Source organism: Cetorhinus maximus, chromosome 9 (assembly GCF_964194155.1).
Source record: "Cetorhinus maximus chromosome 9, sCetMax3.hap1.1, whole genome shotgun sequence".
Classification (NCBI taxonomy): Eukaryota; Metazoa; Chordata; class Chondrichthyes; order Lamniformes; family Cetorhinidae; genus Cetorhinus; species Cetorhinus maximus.
The window spans coordinates 107,483,038-107,499,071 of NC_135887.1; the positions used below are offsets into that span (position 1 = coordinate 107,483,038).

The 16,034-nt window shown below is 47.6% G+C and overlaps 1 protein-coding gene across 20 annotated transcripts in view; it reads right to left on the bottom strand.

Moving 5' to 3' along the window:
• The window catches only part of plekha7b (pleckstrin homology domain containing, family A member 7b), a 500,085-nt gene that overhangs the window by 281,359 nt on the left and 202,692 nt on the right, over positions 1-16,034 (bottom strand). The window contains exon 1 of one of the 20 annotated variants that reach the window (XM_078549270.1): positions 4,154-4,305. The exons of the other annotated variants lie outside the window; for them this stretch is intronic. The gene's annotated coding sequence lies outside the window, so the exon portion shown is untranslated. Of the gene's footprint in view, positions 1-4,153; positions 4,306-16,034 lie in introns of those variants that run through there. 20 annotated transcript variants of the gene reach the window in all.

The window sequence follows — 16,034 nt, forward strand, 5'->3', positions numbered from 1 at the left end:
TAGTTCTAGATTCTCCCACAAGAGGAAACATCCCCTCCTCACCCAAAACAAAAACAGAATTACCTGGAAAAACTCAGCAGGTATGGCAGCATCGGTGGAGAAGAAAAGAGTTGACGTTTCGAGTCCAACATGACCCTTCAACAGAACTGAAGTATAGTTAGGAGAGAGGTGAAATATAAGCTGGTTTAACGTGGGGGGCGGGGGGAGAGAGAAGTTGAGGGCGGGGTGGTTGTGGGGACAAGCACTTCTTTGGGCAGGAGTCCTCTCCCCGTTCAACGGATCCTTTTACCCACCTCCAATATTCTCCCTCCAACTGGACCCCTCCCTCTGGATTCTTACCTTCTCTTGATCTTTTCATTGAGAACTGTCGGCGAGATATTAGCCGTCTCAATTTCTCTGCTCCTCTCACCCATTCTAATCTGTCTCTCTCTGAACTTACTGCACTCCGTTCTCTCAGGTCCAACCCCAACATTGTCATCAAACCCGCTGACAAGTGTGGTGCTGTTGTTGTCTGGCGCACTGACCTCTACCTCGCGGAGGCTGAGCGTCAACTCGCAGACACTTCCTCCTACCTCTCCCTGGACCATGACCCCACCACAGAACATCAAGCCATTGTTTCCAGGACTGTCACTGACCTCATCTCCTCTGGAGATCTTCCTCCCACAGCTTCCAACCTGATAGTCGCCCAACCTCGGACGGACCGCTTCTACCTCCTACCCAAAATCCACAAACAGAACTGTCCTGGCAGACCGATCGTGTCAGCCTGTTCCTGCCCCACGGAACTCATTTCTCGTTATCTTGACTCCCTTCTCTCTCCCCTTGTCCAGTCCCTTCCCACCTACATCCGTGATTCCTCTGACACCTTACGTCACATCAACAATTTCCAGTTCCCTGGCCCCAACCGCTTCCTCTTCACCATGGATGTCCAATCCCTCTACACCTCCATCCCCCACCAGGATGGTCTGAGGGCCCTTAGCTTCTTCCTTGAACAGAGGCCCAAACAATCCCCATCCACCACTACTCTTCTCCGTCTGGCTGAACTTGTTCTCACACTGAACAATTTCTCCTTTAACTCCTCTCACTTCCTCCAAATAAAAGGTGTGGCTATGGGTACCCGCATGGGCCCCAGCTATGCCTGTCTCTTTATGGGGTATGTGGAACATTCCTTGTTCCAGTCCTACTCCGGCCCCCTCCCACAACTCTTTCTCCGGTACATCGATGATTACTTCGGTGCTGCTTCATGCTCTCGTCGGGACCTGGAAAAATTTATTAATTTTGCTTCCAATCTCCACCCCTCCATCATTTTCACATGGTCCATCTCCGACACTTCTCTTCCCTTCCTTGACCTCTCTGTCTCAATTTCTGATGATAGACTGTCCACCAATATCCATTACAAGCCTACCGACTCCCACAGCTACCTCGACTACAGCTCCTCACACCCCGCTTCCTGTAAGGACTCCATCCCATTCTCTCAGTTCCTTCGCCTCCGTTGCATCTGTTCTGATGACGCTACCTTCAAAAACAGCTCCTCTGACATGTCCTCCTTCTTCCTTAACCGAGGTTTTTCACCCACGGTCGTTGACAGGGCCCTCAACCGTGTCCGGCCCATATCCCGCACATCCGCCCTCACGCCTTCTCCTCCCTCCCAGAAACATGATAGGGTCCCTCTTGTCCTCACTTATCACCCCACCAGCCTCCGCATTCAAAGGATCATCCTCCGCCATTTCCGCCAACTCCAGCATGATACCACCACCAAACACATCTTCCCTTCACCCCCCCGGCGGCATTCCGTAGGGATCGTTCCCTCCGGGACACCCTGGTCCACTCCTCCATCACCCCCTACTCCTCAACCCCCACCTATGGCACCTCCCCATGCCCACGCAGAAGATGCAACACCTGCCCTTTCACTTCCTCTCTCCTCACCGTCCAAGGGCCCAAACACTCCTTTCAAGTGAAGCAGCATTTCACTTGCATTTCCCCTAACTTAGTCTACTGCATTCGTTGCTCCCAATGCGGTCTCCTCTACATTGGAGAGACCAAACGCAAACTGGGTGACCGCTTTGCAGAACACCTGCGGTCTGTCCGCAAGAAAGACCCAAACCTCCCTGTCGCTTGCCATTTTAACACTCCACCCTGCTCTCTTGCCCACATGTCTGTCCTTGGCTTGCTGCATTGTTCCAGTAAAGCCCAACGCAAACTGGAGGAACAGCACCTCATCTTCCGACTAGGCACTTTACAGCCTTCCGGGCTGAATATTGAATTCAACAACTTTAGATCTTAAACTCTCCCGCCTCCCCACCCCGTTTCTTCCCCCTCCCTTTTGTTTTGTTTTTTTTTTCAATAATTTATATAGATTCTTCTTTTCCCACCTATTTCCATTATTTTTAAATCTACAACTAATACCTTGTTAGTCTTTCCACCCCACCCCCACTAGAGCTGTACCTTGAGTATCCTGCCATCCATTCTTAATTAGCACTTTTCTTAGATAATATCACCACCTTCAACACCTCTTTGATCCTTTTGTCTGTGACATCTTTTGATTACCTGCTCCTATCACTGCTTGCTTGTCCCCACAACCACCCCACCCTCAACTTCTCTCTCCCCCCGCCCCCCACGTTAAACCAGCTTATATTTCACCTCTCTCCTAACTATACTTCAGTTCTGTTGAAGGGTCATGTTGGACTCGAAACGTCAACTCTTTTCTTCTCCACCGATGCTGCCATACCTGCTGAGTTTTTCCAGGTAATTCTGTTTTTGTTTTGGATTTCCAGCATCCGCAGTAGCTTTTAGCTTTTTGTTTCTTTCTCTCCTCACCCACCCTGTCAAGACCCCTCAGGATCTTATATGTTTCAATCAAGTCACCTCTTACTCTTAACTCCAGCGGATACAGGCCTAGTCTGTCCAACCTTTCCCCAGAAGACAACACACCCATTCCAGAGATAAAAACAAAAAACACCCATTCCAGACATTAGTCTGGAAAATCTTCTCAGAGCAATCAGGCCAAATGGTTTGTTTCTGTGCTGTAAACACAACTTTAGCCCCTGAAATATCTCTAATGCCTAAAAGGAGGTATAAGTTTGCATCCTTTAAAAAAAAAGACAGCAAACTGCATGATATTAAATTAAAATGTTTGTGTATAAATCAGACAGGTCGGTAGTATGAAATCACTGATTCGGATTCAGACTCCAATTGTATGCCCTGTACACTGAACAGCAAATAATTCTGGTGTGGCCTTAAAACAGTTTTCCTTTAAAAAAAAGGTTTTCACAGAGCCTGAGCCGGCTATGCCAGTCACACTGGCGGTGACGAAATCTTTTTTCCGAAGCCAGTGAAGGACACAATGAACATTCCATCAGTAGCACTCAAAAGGGTGTGCAGCAGAGCTTTAATAATACACCCATAGCCAATCACTGCACCAACTCATTCAATACTGATGTAAATAGGCAGCTTGATTCCTTTTAAATACAAAAGCGTTTAGAAAATCAGACTGAGGTGCTGGTGTGGAACTTCTGAAGTAGGTAAATCGATTGATTGTCGACGGTGGCGCGTTTTTCAGTCTGTCTTAGTGGTCGATTCTGTTAATTATTCACTTCAGTGTCTTGGGTTCCGGAGGCAGTTTTGGAAAAGCAACCTTGAAGCCTTCCTCTCTACTTCAACATCCCACTTCGGGAACTGCCTTCAATTTGCCTGCTCAGCTCTGCCACTATTACAGAGACCCACAGATCAAGTCTGCGGATGCAAATCCTTAGATTTACTTCGAGGGAGATCCACGTATATACGTGTCTACAATGCTGTTAGTTATTGCAGCTTCGGCATGTTTACTAGTGTCCAGGTCATATGCAAGAGGCCTGCCCATCTGCACCACCATCTCTCCCCCTCCCAAACCACGTAATGTGCAAATTGCACGAGTAACTTGGGAGGTGGTGGCGTTCCCACATTCCTGTCCTTCATCATGGAGACGCTGTCATAGTTAGCTTGGTGAATGACAACAATAGTAAATGCATGTGACTTTGTGAAAGTTGGAATTTAAACATAGGCTGTGCATCTTCTTAGTATAACGAAAGCAAAAGTTAGGTTAATCAAAAAAAACTCAGTAATCGGGCATTTAACATTTACACCAAATTACCCACAGAAACGGGACAAATAAACATACCTTCCAGACTCGAAGAACCAGGAGTTCTTTGTACGACAGAGAAAATACTCAAACCCCAGTAACAGAGAAATGAAGCTTTAAACCCACTCTCTTTCCAAACCACGTTGTTTTGAAACCGATTCATTGTCAAATGAAACTGACTCAAGCAATCCTACTCCCACCAAGGTGCACTCCCTTATAGGTCACCAGATGTAAATAGTATCAGCTCATCAGAACACGCCCCTCCCAGGAATTTCTATCAACTGAAAGCAACTATTAACAAAAGTGGAAAAACATCCCGCACAACAACAAGCACACAGTAATGTGCACTTTTGACACACTACACCAAAATAATTAAACATCCCAACTCTTTGCAAACATTAAAAACAAATCCAAGGTGCACAATGTTTCTTTCGCTACTCAAATGATCCTACAAGATTTAAAATGTATTTTTCTTTCAAATACTAAGCACTGAGCATAAAAAGGGAATCATTTTGTCCTACACTTTAGCTCCACGCAAACGACCAGCATAGGAGTTTGAGTAATGTCATTAAATGAGTGAGATTTCTTACAAATCAAGGAAGGCCGATGTTTGGCCCGTGTTCTATGCGGGGTTTGCTGATTTCAGCCACAACTGAGTTAAGGTGATGCAAAGACTTCACTGAGCTTGGAACAGGAAGCGAAAAACCAGCGAGCCACTCGCCCGCTCCTTCCAGTGGTTTCTGGTACATCTGGGCCGACATGCAGCGTGCATGTATATAGCATCTTTAAGGTAGTAAACTGCCCTCAGGAACCTTTACTGAGGTATTTTGGAAAACCACATCACAAGCCACAGGAGGAGATATTAAGAGGGGTGAAAAATAGTTTGAGCATAGAGGTGGATTTTAGGATGATCTGAAAGAAAGAGGAGTTTCGGGTGGAAGTTCCAGAGTACCAGGCCTAAATGGCTAAAAGCACATCTGCCAATGGTGGGGTGAAAGGTGAGCTAATGCAAGATGTGAGAGACAGAAGAGTGATCTTGAGGGGCAGGTGATAGTGATGGGCAGTGATTGTCGGGTTACAGTAATTAGAGGGCTGATGCAGAGTTTTTTTAAAAAACAACTGGATAACACTTCTAAGTTGAGGCATCAGTGGACAGGAACCAATGTTGGTCAGTGAGGATGGTAAGCAGAGCTTGGTATAGGTTAGGATATGGGCAACTGAGGTTCAGACAAAATTAACTTTATGCAGGCTGGAGGATGGAAGTGTGGCCAGGAGAACATAGCCTGGAATAAACTCTAGATGTGCTGAACGCATACATTAGGGTGTCAATGGCATCTTCTAGCTGGCATTCCACCTTGCACCCTCCATAAACTCGAGGCCAAGCAAAACTCCGCTGCCCATGTCCTAACTCGAACCAAGTCCCAATCACCCATCATCCCCGTGCTTACCGACCTACCTTGCCTTCTGGTTTGGCAACACCTCAATTTTAAAACTCACATACTGGATTGCAACAGGGCCTCATCCTTTCCTAGCTCTGTAACATTATCCAGCCCTACAACCCTCCAAGTTCCCTTTGCATCCCCTAGTTTGATTGGCAGCCTTGCCCTAAGCTCTGGGATTCACACCTCACTTTCCTCCTTTAAGGCACTCCTTAAAGCCTACCTCTTCGATGAAGCTTTTGATCACCTGTTCCAATGTCAGGGTGTCAAATTCTGTTGGATAATGCACCTGAAGTGCACTGGGATATTTCACAATGTTAAAGGTGCAACATAAAAGCAAAATTGCTGTTGTTGTTGCTCAACTGTGGTCAGGGCAGGCGACATTACAGAGATGTAAGTAGGCGATGATGCAAAGTATATGGTGTAGGAAGTTCAGCTTGGGGTCAAACAGGATGGCAAAATTACAAACAGTCTACTTCAGGCATGGAACAGTGGCCAGGGAGATGGATGGATGGAGTGAATAGTGCCCAAAGATGAAGATGTCTTCAGTCTTCCTCATGTTTAGCTGGAGAAAATAAAAGAGTTAATTGAAAACTGGATGGCAACAATTTCCAGATTGAACAGCGAGTAGAGGATGGACCATCAGTGCTCAGTCTATACACCATTGCTTATTGCCAGCATTTTATTTCAAAATAATTCTATGGAACCTTATAAGTATAAGAGTCAATCAACAGGAAAAGATTGCATTTGCTTTTATAAAAAAATGAGTGCTTGCATATATTTAATATGCTGTCCATTGTCTATAAAACAGCTCTGTGCAAGTAAGTTAGAATAGCTAAAATTACTTAATGATATAGCATCTATACAAATGCCCTGGACCCTGTAATGATCATACTCTATCTTGTACAAAAACAAAATTACCTGGAAAAACTCAGCAGGTCTGGCAGCATCGACGGAGAAGAATACTCTATCTTGTACCTACCACATTAATTAGATATTTCAAGTCACAAATCTAGTCCCGTTAGCTTAGTTAAATCTCCTTGATAAATTTAGTATGACTTAACCCATTGTTTCAATGTGACCATTTACTACTAAATACTAGACAGGACATGCACAAATTTCACAAGACATAACTTGTTCTTTACTGTGTTTAACCTTGAGCGTAAATGCCAGTCGTTAATGTAAACCTTCAGTGTGACAGTCTTTACACACACCTGTCTTGTACTTGATAGAAAGCATGTGCTACCTGAGGTAGCAGACTTGAAAATCCAAATCGTCCCAACATCCTGCCTCAGTCTTGGTGCCACTCAAAAGAAGAAGAAAGCTTTCAGTTTCCCAATGTCACACAATCCCAACGACAGTGCAATCTGTCAAAAGCCAGGACCCATTTTCTCTGCTATGAATGGAAGGTGCATTCCTCACAGAATCCCGAAGAAATCTTTTATGTGCTCTTCTCCTGCACTGACAATTCTAAGGAAAGCTGAAGGAGAAACCCACTGCCTTACAACTGCAGTTGTGCTTTGCCTGGCAGTCTGCCAGTACCTGCTATGAAATACTGCCAACACTGCAAATCCCTTCCATCGGCTAATGAAGATGGAGACGGGCTGGTATAAATACATTTTTTTCTTAGCCATGGGAGCATACCCCTCAAAGGACTTTATTTTTATATTCTTTAATGCAAGGTATGCAAAACACACACAGTCTGCAACAAATCTACCGTGTGAAGTCATTGTACACAGCTATAGCTTTTTGAGATGAAGCTAATATTTCACAAACTGGTGAAGCCAGTTTGAACTGTTTGACACATACAAAGGAAGCAACCCTAAGGCTTATCCGAATAGTGTATCTTATACTTCCAAAAGTTTAGAAGAATATAGTATTCCTTTCCATTATATCACTGTTATAAGTGGGGACTAAGCCTCGCACACTGTTACTGTCATCATGTAACAGAATAGAAAACAAGTTGTCACTTCGACTCAAGTGTCAATAATATTTTTGTTAATTAGATGAAATAGGTAATTATGATGCATCACTAAACAAAGTCTGCAAATTAGCTCACGCTTGAGGTAGTTTAGTTTGCGTTTGATAAATATGAGTTACCTGATTGCCATTCTCCCCACCGCCCCCACACACAGACTGTCATCCCAACATTTGATGGTGAGAGAAAAAATATATTTTCAGGGTTTTTTTTGAATAAAATATCTTCCCTAAGGCCAAGGATTCAATTGTGCCTGACCAGATAAAGAAACTGCTCTATCAACAGAGCCTTGTGCTTCCACCAGCAAGCAGGGACATCAGCCCTGCTCACCTTACTTTTAATTTTGCCAATTTTAATCTCCCCTTCAAAATTCCCTGGTGGAATAGATGTACTTGTTTTATGGCCATTATTCCCAGATAAGCCAAGAGAGTAAAATTGAGGTTTTCCAGCTACTTGCAAGATCTCAAAACCATTCTTGCCTTTTGTACTGTTTGAACATTGGACTAAGAGCTGCCTGTTTTTTCTTTGTAGCCAGTGCCTATGCAAGCAACCAGAGCACTGTGCACAGACTGAAGGAGGAGGAGGTGGTCTGCAACCCATTGCTGTGACAGGCTATTGAGATCTATTATGTCAAAACTCCACCCATTTTTTGTGGCAGAACTCTCTGCAGGCCAGCAGCCAGCCTACATTATACAAATATAAAAACAAAAAACTACTGCGGATGCATGCTTGGAGACAAGGTTAGAAATTTGGTTGGGGTCAAGACAGCACTTCCATAATGTGTGAAGCTCCCAACCCACTGGAGATACATCCTGATAAAAGAAGGCAATGCAGAAAGCCTAGGCCAGAGCATTTGCAGGCTATTCAACAAAGTCGCTTCTCGGCCTCTTGGCTAAGATCAAGTGTTGCAGGAGCGACACCATGGTCCTGCCATGGCAAGGTCGGGATGGAAGGGCGAAAACCAATCGCAATCCGAATTCATACCGTGGGTTACCTATCACCGTCCGAGTCACGGTGAACCACAGCGACGAAGGAGGATCACCTATGGATCGGGGCTTCTTCACCAGGAGGATCCTGTTGAAGGCGTGCGGCTTCCAAGCTACGGAGATCTTCACCCTGCACGACTCCTGCAAAGGTGGTTATTTCGACGTGACGTTCAAGCAAGTGGCAGACTGCGTCCGGCTCCTGAGGGTGTTCGAGGAGAAGAGAGACCTGCCGGAGATGAAGATCCTGACGGCGGAGCCGCACTTTTCTCTGCCGTTGCAACGGGAACGTGAGGTGATGGTGCATGTGTACAACCCCTTCGTCCCTGTCGCCGACGTGGTCACCTTCCTCACCAGGTACTTCGATAAGGTGGGGAGCGGCACCGAGATTCGAGACGACTTGGGGATCTGGACAGGCAAACGCCTGTTTAAGGTCACGCTAAAGACCGATGGTAAGGGAGCCATTTTCCACCCTCCTTCCAGTTTCGCAATCGGGGGAAACCGTGGCTACCTGGTCTACGCTGGGCAACCCAAGCATTGTCGCTCATGCGGCAAGGCTGGTCATGTGGCGGCCAACTGCAGCGCCTCCCTCTGCAAGATCTGCAAACAGGAAGGGCACCAGACAAAAGACTGCAAACAGGCCAAGTGCTGCAACCTGTGTGGCGAGGCAAGTCACCTCTACAGGACCTGCCCCAAACGCTGCCGTACTTACGCACAGGCAGCCAAAGCCGACCACGGGGAAGCAGAAGAAATGTTCCGTGTCACTCCAACCACCAAGGCCCCCAGGGAGCTCAACGGGACAAAGGAGGACACAGAGAGAGACAAGGTGGAGAAAGAGATTGAGGCAACAGAGAGCCAATCAACAGCACCACCCCCTGAACCTTCCAGTCCTCAGGACAGCGAATCAATGGAGGAGGAGGCAGCAGTGGAAAAGCAGCAGGGGGAGTGGCGGACGGTGAAGAACAAGAAAAGTAAGAGGGAGCGAAGAAGAAGCAAAGGCGTTTCCCAGAGAAGCGGCAAGAGGCGTCTCCCATCCGACACGGATGACAAGGGCAGCAGCTCTTCGGATGAGGAAGTGCCAGAGCGGCACCGACAGAAGAGGCGGCAAAGCTCCAGGGCGTTGGAGGACGAGACACCCGAGCTCCAGAAAATTGGAGACAACAAGGAGACCAACGCACCCCAACTTTGCCTGCAACCTGAGGAGGCCAGTGCACCACAGCCCCTGGAATCTGGGAGCAGTGAGGCAATCATCGCACCCCAGCTCCAGGAAGCCGGGAACAGCAACCCCCCAGAGGGGGTGAGTTTTGGAGAAGCTTCTCCAGCAAAGGTCATCTCAAAATCCGCTCACTACGTGAACCTCCAGATGCCACTGGAGCAGAACACGGCCAAGGAGATCTACCTCAGTCCATCCAAAGTGAAGGAATTTGAGCTCACTACGGGTATGAAGGAGCAGACTAAAGGTCTGGGACTCTCAGAGACAGTGGGTTTGGTAGGAGAATAAATGCTTTAATATGGGTTTAAAGATTGTATCCATAAATGTGCGTAGCATTAAATCTACTACGCGATGTGTTGCGACCTTGGACTACCTAGCCAAGGTCAAAGCTGACCTGTTGTTTCTGCAGGAGTGTGCGATACCGCACCTCAGCTCCTACAGGCAATGGTCACGATGGTGGTCCCACGGGCCATCGATCTGGTCGGGCGGAAACGACTCTCGTTCCTCCGGCCTGGGTATTCTGCTGCGGGGAGGCAACTTCACCGTCTCCGAGGTCAAGGAGGTGGTGGGCGGGCGACTCCTGGTAGCAGACGTAATGTACAAGAACGCTCCACTCCGGTTAATTAACGTGTACGGCCCGGCACAAGGGGCTGAGCGGCTGGAGGTTTTTCAGCAGCTCCCACTGCTGCTGGCGACCTCCAGGCCGGTCATTCTGGGCGGGGACTTCAACTGCATCATCGATGCGGCTGGACGATCCGGCAGGGCCGGAAGCAGACTGGACGCTACGTCCAGATCCCTGATGGAAACAGTTAAGGATGCCAAGCTGCACGACGTCTTCAGCAACCCTGCAGACGGAGCGCAGCGTAGATACACCTGGTCGCGGCCAGACGGGTCCATTCGTTCCAGGATAGACTTCCTGTTTGTGTCCCGTGCATTCACAGTCAGATCCACCGACGTCAAGCCGGTGTTCTTCTCTGACCACTGCCTCCTACTGGCGGACTGCCACTTGGAGGAAGACCTGAGGGTGGGCAGGGGGGCATGGAAGCTAAATGTGCAACTGCTGACCCCAGAGAACATTGAGGAGCTCAAGAGGGATTACAAAGGTTGGAGAACCGTGAAACCCCTCTTTGAGTCCCTGACACACTGGTGGGAAGTGATCAAGGGAAGCATCAAGAGGTTTTTCATCCTCAAAGGCACCCAGAAAGCTAGAAAGGAACAGAGGGAAATGTCCCGACTCCAGGAAAAGATGCAGAATCTGCTCCGGCTGCGGTCGATGGGGGTCGATGTCAAGGAGGAGCTCCAAGAGGTGAAGGGCCAGCAAGCCTCGCACTTTGCCTCGGAGGCCTCCAAGATCATCTTCCGTTCCAGAGTCCGCTCCGTGGAGCAGGATGAGACGTGCTCACGTTTCTTCTTCCAAAAGGTACACAGAGAGCGCTCTGTGATCAGCAGCCTGAAGGAAGAAGACGGCTCAGTAAAGTCATCACGGTCCGACATTCTGAGGATCAGCAAATCCTTTTATGCCGGACTGTATGACGGGAAGCCCACGGACAGCACGGCCTCCCAGTCCTTCCTGTCCTCTATCACGGAGGTCCTAGACCACAGTACGCGGGAGAGCCTAGACAAACCGCTAACCCCTGACGAACTGACTAAGGCCCTCGAGTCCTTCGAGAAGAGTAAAACCCCCGGAAGCGACGGCCTGCCGGCGGAGTTGTATTCGGCTCTGTGGGACTTGATCGGCCCAGACCTGCTAGAAGTGTACGAGAGTATGCTCCTGGCCGGCAGCATGTCAGAATCCATGAGGAAAGGCATCATCACCCTCATCTACAAGCACAAGGGGGAAAGGGAGGAAATTAGAAATTGGCGACCCATTTCACTGTTGAATATGGACTATAAGATTCTGTCCAAGGTCATCGCCAACCGGGTCAAATCCGCTCTGGAATTGGTGATTCACCCTGACCAGACCTGCTCTGTGCCAGGCAGGAAGATCTCTGACAGCCTGGCGCTGCTCAGGGATACGATTGCCTATGTACAGGACAGGGGTGTGGATACCTGCCTCATCAGCTTGGATCAGGAGAAGGCCTTTGACAGAATATCGCACACCTACATGGGGGATGCGCTCTCCAAAATGGGGTTTGGGGAGGGAATTCGAAATTGGATCCAACTGCTCTACACTAACATCAGTAGCGCAGTCTCAATCAATGGGTGGGAAACAGATAGCTTTCCGATTAAATCTGGAGTCAGGCAGGGCTGCCCTCTCTCGCCTGTCCTTTTTGTGTGCTGCATAGAACCCTTTGCCGAGTCCATCAGGAAGGATCCGGGCATAAGAGGAGTGACGATCCCAGGCAGTGGAGGCACTCAGGTAAAAGCCTCCCTGTACATGGACGACGTCGCCGTCTTCTGCTCGGATCCGCTGTCGGTGCGCAGACTGATGCACGTCTGCGACCAGTTCGAACTGGCCTCGGGAGCCAAGGTAAATCGTGGGAAGAGCGAGGCCATGTTCTTTGGGAAGTGGGCTGACCGATCCTTTGTCCCCTTCACTGTCAGGGCTGACGGCCTGAAGGTGCTGGGGATATGGTTCGGAGGGACCGGGGCATGCGTTAGAAACTGGAAGGAGCGAGTGGCTATGGTGAAAAGGAAACTGGGCATGTGGGAGCGACGCTCCCTCTCCATTGCGGGTAAGAACCTGGTCATCAGGTGTGAGGTACTCTCGCTGTTGCTGTACGTGGCGCAGGTCTGGCCCATTCCACACTCCTGCGCGATGGCGATCACTCGAGCCATCTTCCGCTTTATCTGGAGGTCAAAAATGGATCGTGTCTGCAGGGACGCGATGTACAAGCCTCTAGATAAAGGGGGAAAAAACGTGCCCAACATCGCCCTCATACTGATGGCCACCTTTGTGTGCGGCTGCATCAAGCGGTGCGTAGACCCTCAGTACGCAAACACCAAGTGTCACTACGTGCTGAGGTTCTACCTGTCCCCGGTGTTGCGAAGGATGGGTCTGGCCACGCTGCCGCGGAACGCTCCAAGTAGTTGGACCGTGCCGTACCACCTGTCCCTGGTGGAAAAATTTATGCAGAAAAACACCTTTGACCACAAGTCCATCAGGCAGTGGTCAGCACGTAACGTCCTAGAGGCCCTGAGGGATAAGGAGAGGGTGGACCCTGTGGGATGGTTCCCCGAGCAGACTGTCAAAGTCATTTGGCAGAATGCCTCATCGCCAGAACTTTCCAACAAGCACCAAGACGTAGCTTGGCTGGTGGTGAGAAAGGCCCTCCCCGTCAGATCCTTCCTACACGCCAGGAGTCTCACCCCCTCTGCACGATGCCCTCGAGGTGGCTGTGGTGGGGAAGAGACCGTTGTTCACCTCCTTGTGGATTGTGCCTTTGCAAAGAAAGTCTGGAGAGAGATGCAGTGGTTGCTGTCGAGGTTCATCCCGAGCAGTTCTGTGACACAGGACTCTGTGCTCTACGGGCTGTTCCCAGGGACACACACCGAGACAAACATCAACTGCAGCTGGAGGATCATCAACTCGGTGAAAGACGCGCTTTGGTCTGCCCGAAACTTGTTGGTCTTCCAGCACAAAGATTTGTCCCCGACCGATTGTTGCGGACTGGCACAATCCAAAGTCCAGGACTACGTGCTGAGGGACGCACTAAAGCTTGGGGCAGCTGCCGCAAAGGCGCAATGGGGAAGGGTCGCTGTCTAAGACCTTTCTACCACAGCGCACCGAGAGACTGGGAACTGTTTAGAGCCCCTCGGGCTGTACAGATCAAAATGAAAGGCTGTAAATGACTGTAATATTGTTTGTACTGATGCACCTGGTGATACATTTTGTAAAAGTTTAACCTGGATTGTACCCTTGTAATGTTGTTTTTGAAATGGTTTTGAATGTGATTGAAGATTTTTATGAATAAAGTATATTTTTACAAAAAAAAAAAAAAAAAATTGAATGTCTGAAGTAATGCCAAATAAACACTCTGCAGTGGGAATCACTCAATAATGATCATGAGTAGAAATCCTGTTCGATTTCCCACCACCCTCCCCTTACCACAGCCAACTGTGGCATATCTATTATAAAAACAGTAAATGCTGGAAATACTCAGCAGGTCTGGCAACATCAGTGAAGAAGAAAAATAGTTAACGTTTCAGGTCGATGACCTTTCATCAGAAGACAAAGAATTAACAGTTTCTAAGCAAGGACAAAGCTAGTGAAAGGGGTAGGGGATGCAGGGGTGAGGAGGAAAGAACAAAATGGAAGGTATTAATAGGGGGGGAAGGCAGGAATAATTAAACAGCAAATGGGATGGTGGTGCAAGGCAAAAGGGAGTGGTAGTGGAACAAATAAAGAACAAATGACAGATATAGAGAAGGTGGAAATGGCATCAGCAGAACCATTACCACCTGTTGTCCAAAAAAAAAATGAGCACAGTGGTTATGATCTGAAGCTGTTAGAATCAATGCTTAGTCAGAAGATTGCAAAATGTTGCCAAGATCAGGTAGCTCAGCACATAACAAGCAAGATTGAATGTGGGACTTGCTGGTCGGTGTGGCTCTGTTTTATACCAGCCGATACATTTGAGTGAACAGAGAACTTAGTAAGATCTAATGTTAAACAATTAGTAACGACAGTTTGTTCAGTCGGGTATATTCAGTTGAAATTCATATATAGTTAGAGCACATATCTATTCTTGTTATTTCATTTTGGGAAATTTTCAAAAAATACTGTAATATAACACTACTCAGTAAAATATTTTTTAAATTAAATATTGCATAGTATTCCCAAAATGGAAATGAACAGCTGACAGCAAGTTAACTGCCAACTATATTTATTTCAATTGTCCAAATTAAACAAGTGCTTGCAGTTCCAATTAGGCCACTGGATGGAGCTTAACAATGCAACCATAAGGGAGATTTTCAATTTATGCCCAAACTGAATAAAGTGACTATGTCACTTGCTCACTGACGTCAATGTGAGGCATTTTTTCACGTTTGTGTCTCACTGAAATTAGATAGGCAAACTGTCAGTGTGAATTCTGCTGCTTGGACAGGTCGTCCATGATGGCTGGGAGGGGCTGAAGTGATCCTTGGAGTGATTCATTCCACTCCCTGGTGACGTGCGCCTCTTAAAAGGAGAGCTGCAGCATTCATTGTGGAGCTGAGCAAAATTAAAAGGCAAAAGAAATTGACTGGGAGAGCACCCCAAGTGTTGATAATGCCCTGAAACTCTCAATGGAGGGCGTTTGCAGGAGGAAGTGTATGCTTTTCCCATTGGATAATAAAAGGGTGCCAGACCACACTGCCAGACAGGGATGCTCCAAAGTAGCAGACCATGTGAATGCCTGAGAATTAGCCTCTTGGAAATGGAAACGGTACAGAACCAAAATTCAATGAATTGGCTGCTAAACTCATGCTCTCATCACTGTAAACACAGCACTGCTTCACATTACTGTAACATTGCAAAATGACAATCCTAACCTTCACGCTTCACATTCCATCCAATCATTGCATCGGTGGTCCTCCTCCTTCTGACACTTTCAAAGTCTGGCACTGCCACTCTTCTCACTATGAATAGCCTCCCTTACGTGCATCTGCTCGTTCTTCTTAATGAAAGATGAACTTTTCTACCTTCACACACAGATGTTCAGATCTTCCGTACATCACTCACTAACGCATTCCAATTCCTCTTGCATGACAAAACCGCACACAATGCCAGGGAGAAGACCTTCACTAGAGGATGGTCTCCCTAGTTTCAAATGCAACATCAGCTGAAGAGGTTGAAATGAATATCCAGAGCAGAGGAAGATCTAGAGCAGCTGCAGATGGTGAGACAGGAAGAAGTGTGGCACACCATACTTAGACCCATAACCATTCATCTTTCATCATTCAACTATCCTCCTCGCTGAATCTGCAATTCACCACGCTTTTTCAACAATAGATCATTCTCTCTAGCTGCTATTTTCTCTGTCCCTTTTTTCCAAGTTCTGCCACTGTCCCAGGCTCCTTAGCAGTAGAGAGGGAGGAGGGAAAATCTACAACTGCAAAGCAATCATAACCCTGTAAGCTCCATTTCAGAAATAGAAGGGATAACAGAAATGTCAGCACTGGATGATGCAATGAGCACAGGAGCAAGAGCAGAAGGAAAGGATGGCTTAAGACACAGTTTTCTTGAGAGTGATTTGTGTCCAGCCCTGCTGTAGAGAGCAGGGATGCTAGCTTCCTGGACCCAGTTCCCAGCTTTTAAATTGAATGAATGTTAGTTGCAATGTTACATTCCAGAAATCATCAAGTCAAGTGGTGCGCCTGTCGG